We start from the raw sequence: 24,754 nt of genomic DNA on the forward strand, positions 1-24,754 counted from the left end.
CATACGCTTGTTGGACCAAGATCGAGCTGGTGGATCTCGGGGTGCTCAAGACCAGCACGCACGCCAACGTGCTGGCACGAGCGAGGCACGGTCGCCTGGACAGGATACTGCTCCTTCTAACATAGTTAGAAGTCCGAGCATATCCCGCTCCTCGCATCGTTCGCCAGTGCCACCCACCACTCCAGCAGAAGCTTTGGCGCGAGCTCAACTGCTCCTGGATTACCCTCCAGCGGAAGACAAGATCGACCAATGGAGGGCCACCATTCAGAGTCTCATCGGCTTCACCAACGGCGACACTCCGCGGCAGCTGAGTACATCGCTGCCGCGACAAGACCGCCAGGCATGAGCCGGTGGCGACGAAACTGGGGGGGTGAAACCACCGTGCACTGTCCACCTCGAAGGCCAAGATCGCCAACTCGCCGGATCCACCTCGATAGCGACTCCACCGCGTCATCGGATCCACGAGCTCGTCGCGATCAGCGCCAAGTTCTTCACGAACGACAGCAAGAAGACGCTCGTACTCGCATCGAGCGCCGAAGAGAAGCGCGACGTCAATCCGACAAGCGCGCTGGGCCCTCTGTCGACATGCATGTGCCAGGGGAACCAGGCGACTTGCCGTACGCGGTAGGTTGCCCTGCGTTCACTCGTGAGCTGCGGCAAGTCCAGTGGCCCAGCACGAAGAATTTCAGACCAGATGTGCCAGAGAAGTACGACGGCAAGACGCATCCGTCGGAGTTCCTCAACATCTACACCATCACGGTGCAAGCTGCCGGGGGGCGGGACGACAAGATCCTTGCCAACTACTTCCTGCTGGTGCTCAAGCCCAATGTTAGATCCTGGCTCATGCACTTGCCGGACAACTCCATATCTTCCTGGGCCGACTTGTGCCATCAGTTTGTCGGCGCCTTTACAGGCGGCCAGAAGCCTCATGGCCAAGAAAGCGACCTTCATCTGCTCGCCCAGAAGGAAGGAGAGCCCCTGCGCAAGTACATTCAGAGATTCAGCCGCGTACAGCACAACATCCCGGATGTCCACCCTGCCGCGGTAATCAGCGCATTCCATCAGAACATGCGAAACCGCAGGATGAGGGAGGAGATGGCGATGTGCAAGATCAGAGACGTCAGTGAGCTATATGCCCTGGCCGACAAGTGTGCGCGTGCTGAGGAAGGGAGGAAACTCCCCGGAGAGAATACAGGAGGAGGAGGATCTGATAGTGAGGATGCTGCCCCGGCAAAGAAAAACCGGCGGCAGAGCAACAGGAAGAAGAAAGGCAAAGATGTGCTAGTCGTTGAGAAGTCCGGCAAGGAAGCCAAAGCTGGTAGCTCCGGCAAGAAGGTTGCTGCAGGCACCAACCACCAGGCTGTGGCGGTCACCGGCAAGCAGGACAACCCCAATAGGCAGTACTGCAAGATCCACCACACTAAGGGCCATGACCTCCAGAGCTGCAAGAAGGTCGAGCAGCCTGTCGAGCAGCAAAAGGCTGAATATGAGCGGCGCGACAAGGAGAAGGGCCAGGAAGGTGCTGGAGGAACCGGCAAGAAACGCCCCGGCCGAGGAGGATGCCGCGGCAAGGCCAAGCAGCAGCAAGGAGACAGACCTCCTCGTGGCCGCGACAAGGATGAAGATGATGAGGATGATGAAGATATGGATGATGACGAGACCGATGAGCAGGAGTTCCAGAAAGCCACAGAGGTCCTTTGCGTTGACGGCGGTGCTTCTCTGCATACTTCGCACCGCCAGCTCAAGCAGTGGATGCAGGAAGTCAATGCAGCAGAACCACCCGTCGAGTCACGTAAGCCTCTGAAATGGTCCCGCACGCCTATCATCTTTGATATTGAGGACCACCCTGATCGCATAACTGCGGTCGGGTGCTTGCCGATGTTGGTTTCACCAACTATCCGCAACCTCAAGGTCACTAAGATGCTAGTTGACGGCAGGGCCGGCTTGAACCTGATCTCCTCCGCGGTACTCCAGAAACTCCAGATCCCTGATAGCGAGCTCGAAGAGACCGGTACGTTCCAAGGAATCAATCTGGGAAGGAGCAAGCCGAAGGGAAAGATCACGTTGGCGGTAACATTTGGCAGCGAGTTAAACTTCAGGACTGAGAGGATCACTTTTGACGTTGCTGACTTTCCATTGCCCTACAATGGGATACTCGGTCGTCCAGCACTCGCCAAGTTCATGGCAGCCTCTCACTATGCATACAACATACTGAAGATGCCAGGCCCGATAAGTGTCATCTCTGTTCCTGGCGACAAGAAAGATGCTCTTATCTGCGCCAACAAGATCTACCGGGAAGCAGCAGCCGCAACAGATCGCCGATCACTTGCCGTTGAGGCTCCCGGGGGAAAGAAGAAGGCCAAGTCCGGCAAGAGCTGTGGTGCCCACTCCGGCAAACGCACCTCTTCGGAGTGCTGCGCTACCGTCGAGGACGCACCATCGAGCTCCACCAGCAAATGTAAGAAGGCAATGGTAGCTCCACCAGAGACCAAGAAGGTGTCCGCCAAGGAGGATGGCACTGGTGGTACCTTCACCATCAGTGCCACTCTCGACCCTAAATAGGAAAGCGCGCTCGTTGCTTTCCTGCGGGCGAACGTCGACGTGTTTGCATGGCACCGTCTGACATCCCTGGTGTTCCCAGGAAAGTAATTGAGCACCACCTGGCCATCTGTCCTCATGCACGGCCCGTCAAGCAGAAAGTCAGGAAACAGGCAGTGGAGCACCAAGAATTCATCGCAGAAGAAATCAAGAAGTTGGAAGCAGCAGGCCTTGTCAGAGGAGTGCTCCATCCTACGTGGTTGACCAATCCTGTAGTCGTGTGCAAGGCAAACGGGAAATGGAGGCTTTGTATTGACTTTACCGATGTTAATAAAGCTTGTCCCAAGGACCCATTTCCCTTGCCACGCATTGACCAGATTGTTGACTCCACGGCCGGATGTGACTTGCTTTCATTTCTCGATGCATACTCAGGATACCATCAGATCTTCATGGCTGAAGAGGATGAGGAGAAAACCGCATTCATCACTCCATGTGGCATGTACTGTTTCGTACGGATGCCTTTCAATTTAAAGAATGCTGGTTCAACATTTGCAAGGGTTGTCCATCACGCTTTTGAGCCACAAATGCACAGAAATGTGGAAGCCTACATGGATGACATAGTGGTCAAGAGCAAGGACAAGGCAACTCTGATCCAAGATTTAGACGAAACCTTTACAAATCTGTGCAAGATCAACCTCAAGCTTAACCCCGAGAAGTGTGTGTTCGGAGTCTCTTCCGGCAAGCTTCTCGGGTTCTTCGTGTCTCAGCGGGGAATTGAAGCCAATCCCGACAAGATCAAGGCCATTGAGCAGATTGAAGCACCAAAGCGCGCGAAGAATGTATGAAGACTTGCCGGTTGCGTGGCTGCTCTCAGCAGGTTTATCTCTAGGTCTGCTAAGCGCGCCCTGCCATTTTTCAAAATATTGAAAAAGGCAGGTCCAATGAAATGGACTCCGAAAGCAGAGGCTGCGCTGCAGGACTTAAAGAGATACCTGTCCTCCACTCCAACACTTGTCGCACCTAAGCCACAAGAGAAGTTGCTGCTGTACATAGCGGCAACCAATCAAGTGGTTAGTGTTGCATTAGTAGCGGAGAGGGAGGTAGATGATGAGCCGGCAACCACGGCAAGTGCATCCAGCGACAAGCAAGGGACTTCACCGGCAAGCTCTGGTCCTGACAAAGATGGATCTGCGCAGACACGTGAAGAGATGCAGAAGAGAATGGTGCAGCGCCCAGTTTACTTTGTCAGTTCCCTTCTGTAGGGGGCTAGATCAAGGTACTCTGGTGTGCAGAAATTGCTTTTCGGCCTTCTCATGGCCTCGAGAAAGTTGCGCCATTACTTCCAAGCACATGAGATCACAGTCATCACTCGCTTTCCGCTGAAGAGGATACTGCAAAATCCAGAAGCAACAGGCAGGATTGTCGAGTGGGCGCTGGAACTGTCAAGCTCTGGCCTCAAGTTTGAGAGCACTTCAACTATCCAAAGCAGAGCGTTGGCAGAGTTCATAGCAGAGTGGACGCCAACACCAGATGAAGAAATTCCGGAAATGAGCAACCCCGTCAAGGAAGCAAGCAAAGAGTGGCTGATGTACTTTGATGGTGCCTTCTCACTACAAGGCGCCGGTGCGGGCGTGCTACTTGTCGCACCCACCGGAGAGCACCTCAAGTACGTAGTCCAGATGCACTTTCCCAAGGAGCAAGCAACAAACAATACTGCAGAGTATGAAGGTTTGCTTGCCGGTCTCAGGATCGCAGCAGACCTTGGGATCAAGAAGCTCATTGTCAGGGGTGACTCATAGCTTGTCGTCCGCCAAGTGAACAAGAATTATCAGAGTCCGTTGATGGAAGCTTACGTTGATGAAGTGAGGAAGCTAGAAGAGCACTTTGACGGCCTACAGATGGAACATGTTCCAAGAGCTCAGAACGACATTGCTGATGGCTTGTCAAAGTGCGCCGCACTTAAGTTACCTGTGGAACCAGGAATCTTTGTGCTCAAGCTGACTCAACCATCCGTGACGCCATCAACTGGACAGAACAAGAAGAGGAAGTTGATTTCTGGTGACTATTTTCCGGCAGAGCTCCCCGAGGCCGCCGCCAAGAAGGTCCCCAAGATCAACACCAAGGATGCTGAGGAGCAGTCTGCTCCGACGAGCCCTCGGGTTTGTTCAGTTGAAGCAGACGCTCCCAACAAGTTTTGCTCCGGCAAGCTTGCCGGGGAACATCAAGCTCCGGCTGAGCCGCAGGTTCTCGCCGTAGAAGCGGATGTTCCCGCAGCAACAGATGTGCCTTTAGTCCTTGTTGTCGAGCCGCAAGCTCCAGCATGGGCGCAGCAGATTGTCCATTTCCTTCAGACAGGAGAACTTCCCGAAGAGCAAGAAGAAGTGGAAAGAGTAGCCCGGCAGTCAAGTATGTACCAGTTTGTCGACACTACACTGTACAGAAGAAGACTCAACGGTGTGAAATTGAAGTGTATTCACCGGGAAGACGGACAAAAGCTGTTGGCAGAGATACATGGAGGCATATGTGGTCACCACATTGGCGCAAGAGCACTTGCCGGCAAAGAGTTCCGGCAAGGTTTCTTTTGGCCGACAGCCCTCTAGGATCCGACTGCACAAGTAACCCAGTGTGAAGCGTGCCAGTTCCATTCCAAACAGATACACCAGCCGGCTCAAGCTCTCCAGACGATCCCTTTATCCTGGCCATTTTCGGTCTGGGGGCTCGACATCCTCGGCCCCTTTCCCCGAGCTGTCGGGGGCTTTGAGTACTTGTACGTTGCAATCGACAAGTTCACAAAGTGGCCGGAAGTGGAAGCAGTGAGGAAGGTGACAGCACAGTCAGCAGTCAAGTTCTTTAGGTCAATTGTTTGCCATTTCGGGATCCCTAACAGGATCATCACCGACAACGGCACGCAATTCAAGAGCCGCACCTTCATGTAGTATGTCCAAGATCTTGGCGCCAAGGTCTGCTGCGCTTCTGTTGCTCATCCGAGAAGCAACGGTCAAGCAGAGAGGGCAAATGCTGAAGTGCTACGCGGGCTCAAAAGCAGGACTTTTGACAGGCTGCACAAGTGCGGAAAGAACTGGATTGAGGAGCTGCCGGTGGTTCTTTGGTCGATCAGAATGACGCCAAATCGAGCCACTGGCCAGACACCTTTCGCTCTAGTCTATGGAGCAGAGGCAGTTCTCCCCATGGAACTCGTATACGGGTCACCTCGAGTGCTCACTTATGATGAGCTTGAGCAAGAGCAGCTGCGACAAGATGACGTGCTGCTCCTTGAGGAGGACCGTCTTCAGGCTGCTGTATGAGCTGCTCGATACCAGCAAGCTTTGCGCCGCTACCATAGCCGCAAAGTTAATGCCAGAAGCTTCGAGGAAGGCGACCTTGTTCTTTGGCGCGTTTAGTCCGCCAAGAATTCCAACAAGTTGACGCTGAAGTGGGAAGGCCCTTATCGGGTGAAACGAGTCACTAGGCCTGGCGCTGTCCGCCTTGAGACCGAAGATGGCATTCCGGTGAGCAACTCCTGGAACATTGAGCATCTTCGTAAGTTTTACTCGTAGGGCGCAGTTGCCGGAACCTGTTCCGGCAACCACCTTTTGTACAAGTCTTGCCGATGTTGCATGTAATCCTTTGTACAAAGCCGGGCGCAGACCCCGTGCATAAGTAAAGCTCATGTGCTCCGCACATCTTGTCGATTTCATGCTTTTTACTTTATATTTGCATGTGTTATCTGACACTTTGTGCAGCATCTACCCCCGGTAAGCAATAACGAGCCATAAGGCTCCATATCTTTATTTTCTCTTCTTTCTTTTTTCTCAAAAAGGAAACGAAGGTTCCCTCGCACACAAGTTTGCTGGGGGGAAGGAGAAGATAATGGTGTGGGTCAAGCATCGTTCAAGGAAGCTTACCGGAAAGCAAATGACAGAAAAGCTAAGTTGCCAAAGTTTGAGCAATCAGTTTTAAGTTTTTAAGTTATCTTCCTTGAACGACCGTGCTTTGTATTGAAAACCTGTGCGCGGAGGAACCAAGTCGTAGCTAGTTGCGCCCTTACTTTGTGTCGAGTCCGCTCAACAATTTAAGTGAGCTGCGACTAGTTGCGACAAGGTTTCTTGTCGGTAGCGGCACTGCCAGCAGGCTGCTGATGTTCCGCACTCAGCGCTCGCGGCTAAGGTGCCTGCACCGACAAGTTCCCTAAAAGCGTGGGGCGAAAACATACAAAGGAAGGAATCAAGTAAAGGGAATAACATAGAAAATCTCTACCCAAAATAGAGTTATATTACAATATAGCTTGTCGCAGCTCTAATAGATGTTCTCGTGACATGACCAGCAGCGACAAAGAGAAAGAGAAAGCGGGCGGCCTAGTCTACGCGATCGCCCTCAACCCTCTTGATCCCGCTCACCTTGTCCACAATGGGTGCGACAAGGGCCTTGAGCGCTTCCAGATCAGCATCCCGCGGCAGGGACTTGGGGACGTTGGTGAAGTTGAGGCCTGGGTTGCGGAAGGCCACCTTCATCAGCACCTTCTGGAGAGCTCCTGCGCAGATCTTGCGCGACTCGTCGGCCAGCTGCTTTGGGATCTTCTCCCGGAGTCGCTGGAGGGCCGTCGCCACACCTTTGAAGAACAAGCTGAGCTTGGTGCTGGGTTGGAGGTGCTCGTCGGAGGAGTACCCGAGATCCTCCATCCCCAGCTGCGCCAGCTCCCCGTCGATGGCGGCGGCAAGATCGACAAGACCCTCAGTCCAATGCTCCACAGTCTCCCTGAAAGCATCGTGGGCGGCAGCAGCATTCGCCAGCAGCACCTCGTCGGCCTTGATCTTCTCCGACAAGGCCACCTCCCGCTCCCTGGCGCCGTCCAGCGTCTGAGTCAAAGTGGCCAGCTTCAACTCGAGATCTGCATTGGAATCCTTGGCGGCGCTGAGCTCCTTGCTTCTCTCAGCGAGAAGACCCTGCAGCTTACCATGAGCGGCAGCATCCTTCTCACGCTCACGCTTGAGCGCGGCAAGCTCCTCGCCGCTCGCCCTGAGATCTGCTTCCAGCTGCGCCACCTTTGTTTCCAGCTCCTTCTTGGCGGCCTCGGCAGCTGCGGCAGCATCCTTTGCTTCCTTGAGGGCCCCACCAATTGCTTGCTCCCGCGCGGCAAGCTCCTCCTCGTGGCTGTCAAGGTTCACCTTGCGCTGCGCCAACTCTCCTTCTTGCGCAAATAGATTCTCGGCGACAAGCCGTTGCTTCTCTTCAACTTCAGCCTTCTCAAGGAGGAAGGCTTTCCGCTCCTCGAGAAGTTGCTCCCGCTCCTCCGCCAGGGACCGGAGAGCTTCCTGCCTCAGACCCCGGAGTTCCTCCGCGCGCTTCTCAATATCCACCCCCGCCTTCGCGACAAGCGCCTCTCGGGATGCCAGCTTGGCTTGGCGGGCGCGGTAAAGGGACAGCAGCTTCCGCAGCAACCGCTCCTCCTCAGGCTCGTCGCTGCTGCTGCTTGGCGCGTCGACCACCGTCAGCCCAGCGGAGGCGAGCACCTCTCCATCCAAGGTTTCTCCTTCGACCGGCGCCCTGGAGCTCGACGCCCAGGGGAGCTTGATGAAGATACCGTCGCCGGCCTTCAAGTAGGCGCCAGACTGGGACTCTTCGGAGCTTGGCACTGCAGCATCGGCGGAGGGATCGGCGGTCGACGTAGCGCCTGGCGCTCCTGCGGCCTCAGGGCCGTCAGTGCGATTGCCGGATCCCTCGCCTGCTTCTGCGGCGGCAGCCTTGGCGGCCTCTTCGGCGGCGGGATCATCAGCACCGGCCTCTTCTTCGGTGGCGGCAGCGTCGTCGTTGTTGCCGCGCGCGTCCTCCTCGCCGGCGGCCTCGGTTTCCATTGGCTCCGTGGCAGATGGATCTGACGACCGAAGAGGGGAGAAAAGTCAAGCAAATGCTCAAGAAGAAAATAAGAAGAAGAAGAACCCAAGGGGAGTTTTCAGGCAAAAGGGTTACCTGTGCTAGGATCTGCAGTCGTGGTCTCAACCACCGGAGGATCACTGGCGCTGTCCCTTGCCGGAGAACCGCCCCTTGCCGGAGAATTCTCCCTTGCCGGAGAACGCTCCCTTGCCGGGGAATCCTCCCTCGGCGGTGTAGTCGAAGCAGATGGCACTTCGGGAGCGGCCTCCGGGCCCTCCTGATGAGGTTGCTCTGCTCCTACACAAACCAACAGACAAATATCAGCAAAAGAAGAGCACCAATGCGCGCCTCAAAGTAGGAAGTAAGTTATACACTTACGCTGGGGGCTGCGCTCGGGGCTGCTTTGAGGAAGAATTGCCGGGTCCGGCAAGGTAGTCTCAGGCGCGTCCTCTGCCGTCGCGGTGGGTTCGTCCTGGATGACAATCACCGGGACCTTGGCTCTCTTCGCTGCTCTCTGGGCCAGAGTCCTGAAAAGGGATGAGTTCGGAGTAAAGCAAATCAGATACAAGACGCACATCAAGAATTGAAGAATTACAAGTACAGCAAAGGATCTTACTCTTCTTCTTCGTCGTCGGAGCTGAGCGCGGAGAGATCGAAGTCCGGCTTGCCTCTAGTGCGACGAGGCGGAGGAGAAGGCTCCCTTGTCCGCTTGGCAGGGGCAGTGGCGGTGGACCGGGAAGACCCCACTCCGGTTACCGCAGCGGCGTGAGGTGCTCCCGCGGCAACAGTGCTTGCCGCGGTCGAGCGCGTCGCACGCTGCGACGGCTTTTGACCTGTCTGCCACCCCGCTACATCCCCGGCCTTGCGGAGGCGCCTTCTTGCTGGAGCTGGGGGCTCAGCTTGCGGCGAGCTGGCTGAAGGTGGGGAGGAGGAGGAGCCGATCTGCAACGGGTCACCCGCACCCTCGGCGGGCTCACTCGACTCTGATTCAGGCCCGACAAGTTCTTCCTTGCCGACAAGCTCTTCTCGCTCGGCAAGGCTTGCCGCCTCTGCTGCCTCCGCCTCCTCCAAGGTGAATCCAAATTCGCCCACGGCAGCTGCTGCCGCCGCCTCCTCCAGCCTAGTGGTGATGCGCTGCATCTCCGCGTCGGTGGTGTCGCGGGTGAGGCTTTTCTGCTCGTCGGGGCGGACCGGCACTTCTACCAAGCTATCGAAGAACTCCTGCACGACGTCGTCCGCAGGCTCTTGCCAAGTTGGAACAATCCCATGCGAATTGCACAGCGGCATCATTGCGCGGATGCGGTCGAGTGAGGAATTGTTGCACAACGGAACGATGCTCCTCGGCAGCATGAACGGGTGTTGGGGATCGCGCTTGAACAGCTCCAGAAGCATCGCGTCGAGCTCCAAGACAGTGAAGTTGAAGTTGAGGCCTGGGCGCAGCCTCATGATATCCGCCGAGTTCTGGAACTCCCAAGCGGGTCTCCCCCTCTACTGAAGGGGGGCGATGTGGCGGCAGAGAAAATCTGCGCCAACGGCGCCTACGGTGAGCCCGGCAAGCCTAAGGCGCAAGATTCGGGCGACGGCAATCTTCAGCCTGTCATCTTCTGGGGCCACGTTGCTCCAATCGTTGCCGCGTACTATTGGGGTTTGGCGCCGGGCGGTGAATGGTTGCGGGTTCTCCTCGACGATCGAGCACCAATCTTCTCTCCACTCCTCCCACTTGCTGCAGAGCTCTCCCTCCAGATAGGCTTCCTTCTTGCCGACTCTCGAGATCCAGGCGATTCCGCCGGCAAGGGGCTCTCCTCTCTCGACTCGGGGCATGAAGAAGTGGCGGAAGAGGGCGACATTGGGATGGACTCCGACAAAGTTTTCGTAGAGATGTGCGAAAACTGCCATCGTTAGAACGGCGTTGGGGGTGAAGTCAAGGAGGCGGAACCCGTAGGTGTTCATGATATCACAGAAGAATTCAGAAAAGGGTGGGCAGAGCCCGCAGTAGAAGAACGGCGCGAAGAATGGGTACCCGTTCGGAGCCAGTCTCGAAGCGGCGGCTGAGAGTACCCTCGTGCGCGGATGCGCGCGCGTCTCCGTCGACCAGAAGAGGTAGTAGTACTCCCTCAGCTGCTTCGCGTCGAGCTGAGGGGGGAAGATGGCCCGCTCCTTTCGCAGCGCCGCGAGCCGCTGCGCCTCGGCTGACTTCACACCCTTCCCCTTGTCGGCTTTCAGAGCCATGGCAGAGGTGGCGGGGGAGATCGGCGGCGTCGGTGGCGCTGGTGGCGATGGGGGGCGGAGCGCTGCTCTCTTTCGGCTTTGGGAAGAAGGGCGGAGCAGCTGAGATTTCTGAAGATTGGAGCAGTAACCGGCGAGGTGGACGAACTGCCCCTGTTTCCCCTGCTTATAAAGAGGGAGGGCGCGGACGTTTCGCCCTTCCGAATAAAGAAACCACCCACGATCTCTCCCACGATGCCGCATTCGACGCGTGCCGTTGGGGAGGGGTGGTGGATACGGAGTGAAATTCGGCGTAACCCAGGCCGCGCGTGCCCGTGCCCTGTTTTGGGCCTAGCCCAACAGGCGCTCGGCACCGTGTGTGGCCCAGGCCCGGGGGCTCCTGTCGGTGTACTAGAGTAGGGGTACCCTAGTATCCCGAACTTGTGCACGGGCAGTTGCAGCACCCCACGGCAAGGCTTGCCGGACAACCGCCGAGGCCCTCTGTGGCTCCTTTGGAGCCATTCAAGAACAAAGTATTCAAGCCAAGGAGACAAGGCCCCGGCAAGAGGAGCTTGCCGAGAAGGCCAACCAAGGCATCTCAAGGAACTTGCCGCGACGCGCCACTCGTCCCGGCAAGGCCTGGTGAGCGACAAGCTTCCGGGCGCGACAAGACAACGACCGCGGCAAGCGCCTTGCCGCGACAAGTAACCACCCGGTACCCGTGCTCCAGCACATCCACCAATGTGTCGCCCTGAGGCCTTCCCAGGCCCGCGTGGCGGGAGGCTGTGCAGCCAGCGGTGCATGGTGGCAAGCGGCGCTGACAAGATCGCCATCGTGTCGAGCGGTGGCGTCCCTGACGGTCCTTTTCTGCACTGTTTGGGCGACAAGGATGGGCATTTAATGCCTTTGTCCCCTGCCGTCAGGGTTAGGTAGAATACACTGTAAATGTAGCTGTACCAACCGCAACTCCTTTAACGTTTCTGCCCTCGTCTGCGTTGCCACCTGTCGGTGACCCCTTGAGCATATAAAAGGAGGCCCATGCGCAACGTAGAGGGGGGTTTGAGGGTTTGAAGTTTCGAAAGTTCGGAGGACAGAAAAACACTTAGCTCTCTCTCGAGCAAGAACAGAATACAATCAGACAAGCAGCAGTAGGAGTGTTATCTCTCCGGAGAGCTCCGAAGCTGGGTAAACTGCTCGTGTGCTTTGCCTCGATCCGCTCTTCGTGCGATCTCCGCCCCCCGCCGAACCGAAAGGGGTTCGGTCCGCCGGTCCCATAGGTGTTCGTGGATCAGTTTCCCCGACACCCCGGTTCAGCCACCAGTGATCCGGAGACACCAGTACTCCACCCTTACAACGCAACAGCACAATTACCTATCAACCTAAAGGCTTGAACCACATCACTGCCTGTCGGACTCGACACATCCAAGGATCAAAGTTAATCCAGATGCCTCTGTCATTCTCACCTTATTTTGGCTGCAGGCTGTATCATTGACAATCATAGCCTCTCTGCCATCAAGGTCCTTGCCAACGGTGATCTCCTAGTTAATCGGATAATTGAGTCCGAGAAATAGAGAGTGTGAACCAAGGCTGTTTACCTGCCTCCAACCCAAAAATCCTGAAGGCCCCAACAAGCTGGTATCATGCTCATAGACGTAACAGCGACTGTCTGGATAATCACGTATTTCATGGTGCTTGCATACAGTGGGGTTTTGCAATATAACTTTTTCGGCTCACGTGTCCGAATGATCATCAGTCTTTTGTCGTCGTCTGATCGAGCGAGGAACTAATTGTGCTTCCCTAATTTTGGCAAAGGTGGTGTGACTACAAAGGGCAGTAACTGTAGGGACACTGTATCATATCAAAAAGGATAGGCATTGTTAATGTAACATCAACATTGTTCAGAGTATGAGTAGGATAATGCAAGAAACATCATTGATATGTCCCTGTTGGAACTGGGAGGAAAATACAGGGAAATGTATACTGTGTTCGAAAATATAGAAGTGCCATGCATGGTTATACTCATGTTATCTCACAAGCGATTCTTCACAGGAAACTACCGTGTCATGCATGTTATGTAATCATGTTCTGTCCTCATGAACAAATTCTTCAAGGAAACTAGCAGACCATGCATTGTTATATACTCATGTTCTGTGGGCAAAATTTTTGTAAGCATATTATTCTAGCCATTGATTGTTGAAGGGCGAACATAGGTATGTACACATGGTAAGCATTACGGATTTCACTACTTCCAAATATAGAGTTCTCCATATGCACATTTACTTCCCTAATGTATGGTTAGATGAAACCAACAGTGTGATGCATGTTTCTACATCATCAAATGAGGAAACTAACATGTCCATTGATACACACTCATATTTAGTAGTACATGCATAAATACAAAATAAGGAAAATATCAATATCTTCCTAACCGTTTGATTATTCAGGGGTACAAATTGGCTGTAATAACATGATCACAATTGCATGAATTAACTCATTCCAAATATAGTTGATTTACAGCGTCTCTAATACATTGCCATAGTTCTACTCAAATTCTGCTCAAATAGGGATATGTCAATCATCACAAAAAGTTCAAACAGTGTCATGGCGTCATCATTAACATCAGACAGAAACAACTTACACGCGCCGTCCCAGCAATACGTGGTGCCATCTGCTTTGTCGATCGCGTAGCTGAGCTATCACAGAAGTGTGTATTAACTTTGTCAATAACATCATAGAAGTGTGTATCAGCTTTGACGATGATCCACTGTGAGCTGAGCTGTCTCCAGCTAAAGAAGGCATCGGCGGAAAGATAGGCGAGTCCCTTGTCGAACAAGGCAATTAGCTTGATGTCTGCGTAATCCGCATGTCGTGTGGGCACTTGGCAGATTACAATCTTCTGCAAAACAAGGTGCGTCCAACTTACACCGTAATCTAGATGACTTGGACCGCGACGATAAAACTCTATATCATCCAACGAAGGAAGGATAATCTCATGGGAGGTCTAAAAGTTCACAAGAACCAACTTTTTCCCGTGTTCTCTGATGGCAGCCATCCAGTGGGAGTTCCTGCCGACCCAGTATTACCTGCAAGAAGTTTCGGGCAATGGTGTTCGGATCGAAGTCGAGGGAAATGATGTACGGCGACACACTACATACCTGCAAAGAAGTTTCGGCTAATGGAGCTCGGATTGAAGTCAAGGGGCATCTTGTACGCCTCCGTATCATGGTGAGAAAATCTCGCAAGACCAGATAGCAGCAAGCATGGTGTTTCAAAAAGCTTAGGCCTTCCTTTGACGATGGCCATGTGCATGCCCCTTGAGCATGCAGCCAGTCGCAGGGCGCTCAACATATCCATACACGAATAACAGAGGTCAAGGACGTCACTGGGGAGATTGCTCCAATCGCGGCTCATATTGATGCTGCGCGGTTCGTGTTCGGCCATGGTGGAGTTTGGAAGGGGGGTTTGAGGGGCTTGATATACGAGGGAGAAGGCTCTCGATGCTGGAGCGGCTAGTGAGGGAATAGTGGTACTGGGGGAGGCGAGCGAGGCAAGGGTATGCAGGGGCACAGTGAGATGATGAAGAGTGACCTTAGGATCTCCGGCGAGATGGAGATGGAGATGGAGTGGTGCTAGGGGAGAGGGAGACGAGGAAAGGCATACTATACAGCAGCGGTGAATGTGACTGCACAGTGCACAACGTGAGGTTGACTTTAGTAACCCGGACACGCCGCCTGCACTGCTGTCACCTCGAGCGCAGGGTCTTGTCACTTCACTATGAGGACCGGATGAATAATAGTATTTTGACCATCAAGTGTACCACAGTTGTACTATTACTACTAGTAGGAGTAGTAGGAATATGAGTAGTACTCCTATGCTAGCATGCCTCTGGGTTCACTTAATCCTCCAGGTATCATCCATATTGCGATCAGAACCAAATTCTCGTGCATGCGGAAGCGCAAAGGACTTTTCTTTTTTGAGGATAACCGCATATTCCTTAACTAGAGAATGTTGTGTCTCCAACACACGCGCCAATATCCATCCGAACCAGCTGCGACACATTTTTTAGCTGGTTGCATAGGTCCCACCTGTCAGGAGGGGTGCAGAAATAAAAAGGAATCATAAAATGTCTCTCCATGGTGATTCGAAAGAGTGACCTAAACTAGCCAGTGGCACATGTAATGCTAGAAGGATGGGCACGTACGGGGACATGTACCACTCCTCAGTCTACTCGCGTAGCCGTTTCATTTAGTCTACCTAGCCTTCTAATCAACTGCCTGCAGGGCACTTCTCCCATTTACTTCTCCATCAGGAACCGATTTTCCTCGGCTTCTTCACTACTCCTTCATCTTCATTTGCATCCAAACCACATTGCATTCACATTGTTTTAACCTCTTCACATCCTCCTGGAGTAATTCCGAAGCCCCTTTAAATAATCATCTTGTTCAGTTAGACTAGCCATCTAATCCTAATTCTCCAAACCATAGCCCTCCAGTCCAGCGGTTGCAAATGGCAAAAGAGATCGAGGTGTAGGTTTTAGCATCCAACATGTCCTCGTCGAAGGCTCGTTGACCATAGTTGCCACAGTCACCGACCACCCAAGGGTTGTTCGGAAGTGGATCAACAATGTATCCAACTCCCTCCAAAAGGTGGAGATGAAGGTCATCGGTCTCGACGTAGAGTACACGGAGCGTGCCACTAGGAAGATCGAACGCGCCGCCGTCCTTCAGCTATGCCTCGAGGATGATGTTTTGGTGTACCACATCATACACGCGCCCTCCATACCAGGTGAGCTTCAGGATTTCTTGTCTCGGGAGGACATATACTTCAGTGGGGCAGCCATCACAGGGGACAAACAGAAGTTGGAGCCATACAACCTTGATTCAAAAAGTATCGCTGATGTACAAACCAAAATAAAAATTCTTGTAGAAGATTGTGATAAACCAACACCATCCCTATTGGACGTAGCAGATTTTGTGCTCGGAACAAATCTTCAGAAGGGTGACGAGACGTTGGCATTAAGGTTGTCTGGATGGGAGAATTATCCCTTGACGTACGAGCAGATAAAATATGCTGCCCTCGATGCCGTGTGAGTTTCGAGATAGCTGCAAGGTTCAGAGAGCTTGTTGTGAAGCCGTCTCCCACAGAAAATGAGAACAAGAAGAAGAAGAAGAAGAACTATTTCCTCTCTTGAAAAAATTATTCCCTCTCTGTGTATATTGATATAGATTTACTATTTTGATGGTGTGCATGTCTTTGAAACAAGTAGTAGCGTGGGTCCGCTTGACTATATGGAACTATTTATCCCCCTAGCTTTCTCTACTACTACTCCTTCCAGTGAACGGTATGCTATGCATGTGTTCGTAGACATGACAACTTGTCCATGGAAGTTCAACTACGACGACCATCATGTTTCATCCACTACCACTCACGATTCCCACGACGCTGCTCCAACCCACAGCGTGCGCCTCACCCCTCTCGGCCGCACCGCCCCTCTGACTTTGTGTGCTTGACATGTGGGCCACCTGAAATGTGGCGAGCATCAAGTTTCTACCACAGCCACATGTGATTCCCATGATGCCGCTCGAACCCATGACACCACATGTCCCCCGACCTGCGGCTCACCCCTCACGGCCCCACTACCCCTCTGCCTTCGAGAGCTTTACATGTGGACCAGCCACCATCGGGTCCACATGTTATTGACTCAAAGGCAGGTGTAGTAAGGCGCTGAAGCTCAGTCCTGAGGGCCCCAAGAGGGAAATGTAACTCCTGCACCAGGCCTTGTGGTGCTACCGCTGCATGAACTTATGCCAAACTCAAGCTTCGTTTCTTTACTATACATGCACGCAACGATTTAATGGACATTGTAATCTTAACATGTGATGGGGAGCTCTAAATTTGAATTCGAAACTTATAAAATGAAAAAATTCAAAACAAATAAACTGGGAGAGAGGGAGTATACCGTAGGATGTGTCCCATACGAAACAAGTCCCCTGGTTTGTCACCGCGAAGATGCGGTTAGAAAGGAGCACAATGTCTTCGTACTCGTACGGCAACAAATCGACCGCAAACAACATGGTCCACCTTTGACCACCATGTGCAAGGTTCGTGCTATCTTCTTCAATCTCACCGTGGTTCCATCGTACCAATTCAGGCGGTGGCCCGTTGCATGGCTGATCCCAATGTTGGACAAAGGTTCTAAGGGAACGGTGTCACCGTTGTAAATGTTGTGCAAATTATTGTTGGTACCCTCCCGTACATATGCAAGCCAATCTCCACTCGCACCGAGTCTAACCTGTGAAACAGTGGGCAGGGGGAGAATTAGGAAATGGACATGAAGGTAGTATTTAGAATGCATTTACTACGTGATCAAACTCATCTTCCCTGCTCATCAGACAAAATCTGAGTGCCCCTCAACGTCGGCATCTCAAGGGGCATCAACTTGCAACTACGGCCATGCCGCGCTGGAGAGACCCCCAAGGAAACATCCTCGTGTGTTGCATGGAACATCAAGATGCATTTGTATGAGTAGTTTATCTTGTGAGAGAAGGATGAATGAGGGAAGGCCTTATTTGCAAATGTGGAGAGGGGTGTGCCAAACTACGGCCACGCCGCGCTGAAAAAATTGAGTTTGGGTCGGTGGCACACCCTACGGCAAGATGCCCGTGCATTGCAGGGAACATCAAGATGCATTTTTTACAAAACACCTGTCGTGATTGACCCTTGTAGGAGTAATCCCATGTGTAAAATCTAATGATATCTCGAGAATTTTATCAAAAAAATGGTATCTTTGGAACAAGTTTTCTCTACTATTGCTCCTTGCAGTGAGCGGTATGCAATGCATGTGTCAGCAGACGTATGCAATGCATGTATCAGCAGACATGGCAGCTTGTCCATGGAAGTTGAACCACAACAACCATCACGTTTCTTGTTTCTACCACTGCCACACCCACACGCGGTTCCCACGAAGCCGCTCCAACCATGGAATGACGTCCCCCGACGTGCGCCTCATCCCTCTCGGCCCCACCGCTCCTCTGCCTTTATGTGCATGACATGCGGGCCAGCTGAACTGCGGCGACCATCAACTTTTTACCACAGCCACACCCGATTGGACGCGGTTTGCTTGCTCCGATTCGTACTCCCTCACCATAAAATTTTCATCCAACGGATGTGACACGTTTCGTCCCGGGTATCAATCCTTAGCTGGAGTACTTTTTTACTACAGGTAGTACCCGTCGATGTGGCTATCTACGCCTTGTAATGCCTCGACGCCCAGCTGTGGCACCCTCGACACGGCCGCGCCACCACCGGCCTGTTCATCTCGAATGAGTGAGTCGCAAACCATGCCACCACCATGAGAATGACATGTGGGCCAACTGCATTTAAGGTCCGCATGTCATTGACTCATAGGCCGGTGCACTAAGCCACTGAAGGTCAGTCCCGTGGGCCCCGAGAGGGAAATGTTACTCCTGCGACAGGCCTTGTGGTGCTCCCTTAGTAAGAGCTCATGCCAAACCCGGAATTTGTTTCTTACTACTACCAACTACTAAGGTACACGCGCATTGCACGCTTGAGATTTGGTAACCAAATTATGAATAAATAACGCACTATAGCATATAAGCTTTGAGTCATATATGCATGGTGTAGATGTTCTTTTAATTCTTATAGTTCATCTAGTTCAAAATCAATTAGTTTTATAAAAAAATCTATTTTAAGATTCATGGAATTGTGCATTGTAAAGCATAAAGTAAAAGCAAATAGTGAAAATTCATTTTGAAAAAAGAAGTTTGGGAAATTAAGATATGGAAGATTCTAGAACAAAGGAGAAGTGCTTGTGTTTTGAGGTTTATGCATTATGCTTAAGTTCAACTAAGGGAGTCTTGGATTAGGGGGTGTCCGGATGGCCGGACTATGACCTTTGGCCGGACTCCCGGACTATGAAGATACAAGATTGAAGACTACGTCCCATGTCCGGATGGGACTTTCCTTGGCGTGGAAGGCAAGCTTGGCGATACGATATGAAGATCTCCTCCCATTGTCACCGACTCTGTGTAACCCTAGCCCTCTCCGGTGTCTATATAAACCGGAGAGTTTTAGTCCGTAGGACGAACAACAATCATACCATAGGCTAGATTCTAGGGTTTAGCCACTCCGATCTCGTGGTAGATCTACTCTTGTACTACCCATATCATCAATGTTAATCAAGCAGGAGTAGGGTTTTACCTCCATCGAGAGGGCCCGAACCTGGGTAAAAGCATCGTGTCCCTTGTCTCCTGTTACCATCCGCCTAGATGCACAGTTCGGGACCCCCTACCCGAGATCCGCCGGTTTTGACACCGACATTGGTGCTTTCATTGAGAGTTCCTCTGTGTCATCGCCTTTTAGGTCCGATGGCTTCTTCGCTCATCAATCGCGATGCGGTCCGGGGTGAGACTTTTCTCCCCGGACAGATCTTCGTATTTGGCAACTTCGCACTGCAGGCTGACTCGTTCGGCCATCTGAAGCAGATCGAGAGCTACGCACCTGGCCATCAGGTCAGGTTTGGAAGCTTGAACTACACGGCCGACATCCGTGGGGACTTGATCTTCGACGGATTCGAGCCACAACCGGGCGCGCCGCACTGTCATGATGGGCACGATTTAGCTCTGTCATCGGACAACGCCTAGAGCGTCGCTCCGGTGTCTGCTCCGACCATTAACTCGGAGCCCACTACACCAGTCGGGGACGGACGGTTAGACGCCACCCCGGAAACTGCCATCTCTACGGTGATAGAGCCGGATACCAGCTTAGTCCCTCGCAAGGCCCGTGACTCCAAGGTGCCGGACTCCGATCCGGACTCCGTAAATCCCACACCTCTTCCGATTAAGCCCGATTAGGCTCTGGTCATGGAGTTCACCGTCGTGGATGTATTTCAGCACTCACCTTTCGGCAACATCCTGAATTCATTAAAATCTCTCTCTTTGTCAGGAGAGCCTCGGCCGGACTACGGCCAACACAGTTGGGATGCGGACGACGAAGAAATTTGTAGCCTACCCACCACCCACTACATAGCCACTGTCGATGATTTAACCGACATGCTAGATTTCGACTCCGAAGCTACCAATGGTATGAACGCCGATAAAGGAGATGATCAAGAACCAGTGCCTATAGGGCTCCAGAAAAACACCTCATCATACGATGTATACATGGTGGACACACGCAACAGAAGCGACTACGAGGACCAAAAGGATGCGGCCAGAGATCGCTCCCCCGAGAAACAATCAAAGCGGCAGCGTAGGCGCAATGCCAAGCCCCACCTCGACAAAAACCCAGCCATAGAGCAGGGCTACTCCACAGACGATGAACATTTCGTCGAGCATCCGTCCAAGCAGGGCGGGCAATCTGAACAACCAATCCCCGAGAAGGATGATAGCCCGGACGACCTCACACTAGACAAATTGCTGGAACATCAGAACCTCCACCAAAGGCTCGTCGCCACTACACGTAGCCTGAAAAAACAGAAGCGGAGGCTCAAGACAGCGGAGGATGCACTCAGGATCAGATGGGGCAAGGTACTCAATACCGCACACAAGTAAGGCAATAGTCGCCACACAAAGAGCTATCCGAAGCGGAAACTACTACCGGAATTTGACGAAGAGGCCACAAAGCCCCCACAGTCAAAAAACAAGGACACCACAAGGTCAGATAGACGACCCTACGATCAATCTCACACTTCAAAGGACGCCGCACTCAATATAGCGCGCGATCCGCCCAAGAATCCGCATCAGAAAACTGGCCCTACCAGATCCATTTATAGGCCAAGAAAGCAAGCTCCAATGAGTGATGCAACGCAAAAAATACCCGAAAATCGCGGCACGCCTAAATACAGGGGCGCCGCACACGCCCTATGCTTTACTGAGGAGGTGCTGGATCATGAATTCCCAGCCGGATTCAAGCCAGTGAACATAGAACCATATTACGGAACAACAGACCCTGGATTCTGGATCAAGGACTACATCCTCCACCTACACATGGCCAAAGGAGACGACCTCCACGCCATAAAATACTTACCCCTTAAGATCAAAGGTACAGCCCGGCATTGGCTTAAAAGCCTTCCCGAGAACACCATGGGAAGTTGGGCAGTGCTTGAGGATGCTTTCCGGGCAAATTTTCAAGGGATCTATGTCCGGCCCTCGGATGCAGACGGTCTGAGCCATATAACTCAGCAGCCCAGAGAGTGAGCGAGGAAGCTCTGGAACAGATTCCTTATCAAAAAGAATCAGATAGTCGACTGTCCGGATGCAGAGGCCCTAGCAGCTTTCAAACATAGGATCCGAGATGAATGGCTCGCCAGACACCTCGGCCAAGAAAAGCCGCGAACAATGGCTGCATTAACAAGCCTCATGACCCGCTTCTGTGCAGGAGAGGATAGCTGGCTGGCAAGAAGCAGCACCAGCGACCCGAATACGTCCGAACTCAGAGATGGGAACGGGAAGTCGCGCCGTAACAACGAACCGCGCCGGATAAAGGACAAAAGCCCGATGAGCACGGCAGTAAACACCGGATTCAAAAGTCCTCAGCAAAATCAGAAAAAGATGCCCCCCAAAGAAGATAGGGACGAGCTATCCAACCTCAACAAAATTTTGGACAAAGTATGTCAAATCCACAGCACTCCGAGGAGACCTGCAAACCATACCCACCAAGATTGTTGGGTCTTTAAGCAGTCCGACAAGCTCAACGCCGAACACAAGGGGCTCAACACACCAAGCGAAGATGACAATGCACCCCGCGAGCAGATCACTGGAGAACAAAAGAAGTTCCCACAAGAAGTCAAGACAGTAAATATACTTCATGCGACAAAGAAGAATAGACCGGCACCTAGAACGACACACGCCATACAGCCAGCCCCGGAGGAGCAACCCCACTGGTTGTTACAACCTATCACCTTTGATCATCTAGATTACTCCAGAGGAGACCAGAACGCAGGCTGGACTGCCTTGGTCTTAAATCCAATCATTAACGGACTCCAATTTACTAACGTCCTTATGGACGGCGGAAACGACTTGAACCTGTTGTATCAGGACACAGTCCGCAAACTCGGGGTACACCCAGTCGCAATCCACCTCGGCAACACTTCCTTTCAAGGAGTAACGCCAGGTTCGGATACCCCAAGTATGGGTTCCCTTACGATAGAAGTCACGTTCGGATCACCCGACAACTTCCGAAGTGAAAAGCTAACATTCCACATCGCCCCATTCGTAAGTCGCTATCAAGCGCTACTGGGACGTGAAGCTTTCGCCCGCTTTAACGCAGTACCGCACTACGCATCCCTTACACTTAAAATGCCCGGTCCAAAGGGCATCATCTCATTACAAGGGAACATAAATTGACCCCCAAAGTACGGGCAGGGGTGCGGTTGCCTAGGCAGCCGCCCACAAATCCAGCCTTACTATCCCGGACACGCCTCGACGAGTCCGGCGTCAACATGCTTAAATTACCGCATACCCTAATGCAAGGGGCTCCGTGTGCTCACGCCCGGAGATAATACGGCCCAAATCTTGCTCCAACTATATTTTGTTTATTTCGATATAGATTTCTCGCACGCTTATTTTTTTACTAAGTTCCTCTCTTTCGCAGACGAGCATCATGCTACGCCCGTCCAGGATACGGCACGACGGAGACACAGGCGCAGACGTGCAGCAGGGACCCGTTCGAAGGATTCTCTTCAGATTAAGACCCTGCGTAAACCTTTTTTACTGTCTCTTGTTGATAACATCCCCCGGTTTTCTCTATAGCCGAGGAGGAGGCTGGCGTCTTGGCATGTGGCCACGTCAGAATTTTTTTGCACGTACCTGGACACTAGGGGCTTTTTTACCAAGGGCTCTATTTCGGCCCGCCTTCATAAAGACCGAACACCTTAGGGAGTGTTCGGCGTCGTGAGTTTGGCCCTATATGCACCAGCTCCGAATCATGTCTTTGGTCAAATGTTGGGTTTGCCCGGCTCCTGTGTTTTGCTGCCTTACGTTCCGTTATATCGGCTAACGCGGCACTAGGAGAACTACTGCGATTGTGCCCTGGTTCGGCCGGGTGAGCACCTCAGTAGAGAAAGCCGAAAACTAACTGTCATGAAGCGAGAGACTGGTCAACCACTTGATGACTTTCGGGATCTTTAGGATTCCCCCGCATTAACGAAGGGCCGCTTCCCGGTCAGGCACACTCGCGCCCCAAATTTGGGCGAGCGCGGTGCCCCTAGGGGCTATTCAGTAGTCCCACTGTCAAACTCCTATGGCTAAGTGAAAGTGATAAAGCATTATAGTCCGGTTGCCTAGTTCGCCGCGCTACGACCTCCTTTATAGGACCAAGACGTTGGATCAAGTGTGAACAGACGCCTTTTTGCGAACACCCCCGCATTCTATGCGTGGGGGCTGAAGCCAATGACTGCCATCTTTCAGTTTACATACAAATATATACATTAAACGGTCGCATAGGAGGTATCATGATTCTTGCAAGCACAAGTATAAAAAAGCTTTTTTTCATAAAAACACAAATTCGTCTTACAAATAGTATAAGCTATTCGAACACAGCATCCTTCGAGCACTGCGACTCTATTATACGAGCGCCAGGAAGAACTTCCTCAAAATAGTGCTTGGCAGGTACTCGGCTTTTCTCCGATTCTTGGGACGCAACAATACTGGCCTTCATATCTTCCCAGTATGTCTTGACACGGGCAAGATCCATCTATGCGCCCTCTATGCACGCCGACCTCTTCATTGCATCAGCATGCGGCACCGAACCAACAAATTGCTGCACCAACCAAAATAGCTCTTCGGTTCCGGCTTCTCCGGCCACAGACGACTCGCAACAAATTTCATGGCGAGTCCGGATAATCTATTCAGCTCCTCCCAGGCGGCTAAACAGTCGGAGACTGACAGTGGGCGCTCTGGATTGTGGTACTGCGACCAAAAAAGCTCTTCCAATTTATGGTCACCTCGGCTGCGGAAGTGTTCGGTCGCGTCCGACGCACTTGCGGCCAAATCCAGATAAGCGTTGTCCGAACTCCACTACCGGTCTAATGGAGCATACTTAGGGTCTCCGAACTTCATCCGCAGCATATAAGGCTTTCCAGCCGTGATATCTCCGGCCTGATGCAGCTCCTCCTTCATCACTCTCATGGCAGAGCGAGTATCCTTGGCTTCGGCCGCGATCTTTTCAAGATCTTTCTAGCCACCCTATCTTCTTGCTCAAGCAATCTACAGCGATCGGTAGCATCCCTCAATTCTATGGCCATCTCGGCCATTTCCTTCTTGCTCTGGCAGTGAGCAGCCTGTTCGGCTTTTAGCTCTTCAGCCGCTTTAACGACAGCCGCATCACTTTTCCTTGCTTGCTCCTTGGCTCGGGCAAGTTCCACCCGAAGGTTCTCAACGGCAGCAGCACCATCTACATCAAGTATATATATATAAGGCCCGAGCATCAAGCTCTTATTACTGGGTGTCTTTTGGACATACCTTGAGCCTCGTATAGCCGCTTATTTACAAGCGCGATGTCGGCATCGGCCACGTCAAGTTGCCGCTTTAGTTCGGCAGATTCACCAGTCCAGCTAGCCACCGAGCACCTCGCCACCTTCATGGAATTATGATCCTCTGTGCGCCGTCATTCATAACGACACACAGAGTCTCAGGGGCTACCATTCATACATGGCACATTTAATATGCGGCTCTACCAAAAGGTACACCTTTCTACATACCTCAAAGCCTGTTAGTAAACTCCTGGCAGCTTCGTACAATCCGCTTTCTGCGGATGAAATCCTTCCAATCACCGTATCCATCAACATACGGTGTTCTTCTGAGATGGACGCCCTACGAAGCAGATCCTTCAGCACCTCCGCCGGCGCACAAGAGGGTGCCGGACTAGTCTGACAACCTTTCCCAGGGTCTGGACTTGAAAAAGCCCTCCGGGACGATACCTCAGGGTCGCTAGCCTCGTAGGACGGGGGAGCAAGGGGAGGCGTTTCGCTCTGTATCATCTCTGGACGAAGATCCCCTGAAGATGAGCTCTGCTGAGAAGGTTTGAGATCCGAACTGCAAGATAATGCTTCGGTTATTTTCCTCAGGAATAAAACATGAATGTGATTCATTATGGAACCCCTCCCCTCACTTACGCCTCG

Source organism: Triticum aestivum, chromosome 7B, assembly GCF_018294505.1.
Source record: "Triticum aestivum cultivar Chinese Spring chromosome 7B, IWGSC CS RefSeq v2.1, whole genome shotgun sequence".
Lineage (NCBI taxonomy): Eukaryota > Viridiplantae > Streptophyta > Magnoliopsida > Poales > Poaceae > Triticum > Triticum aestivum.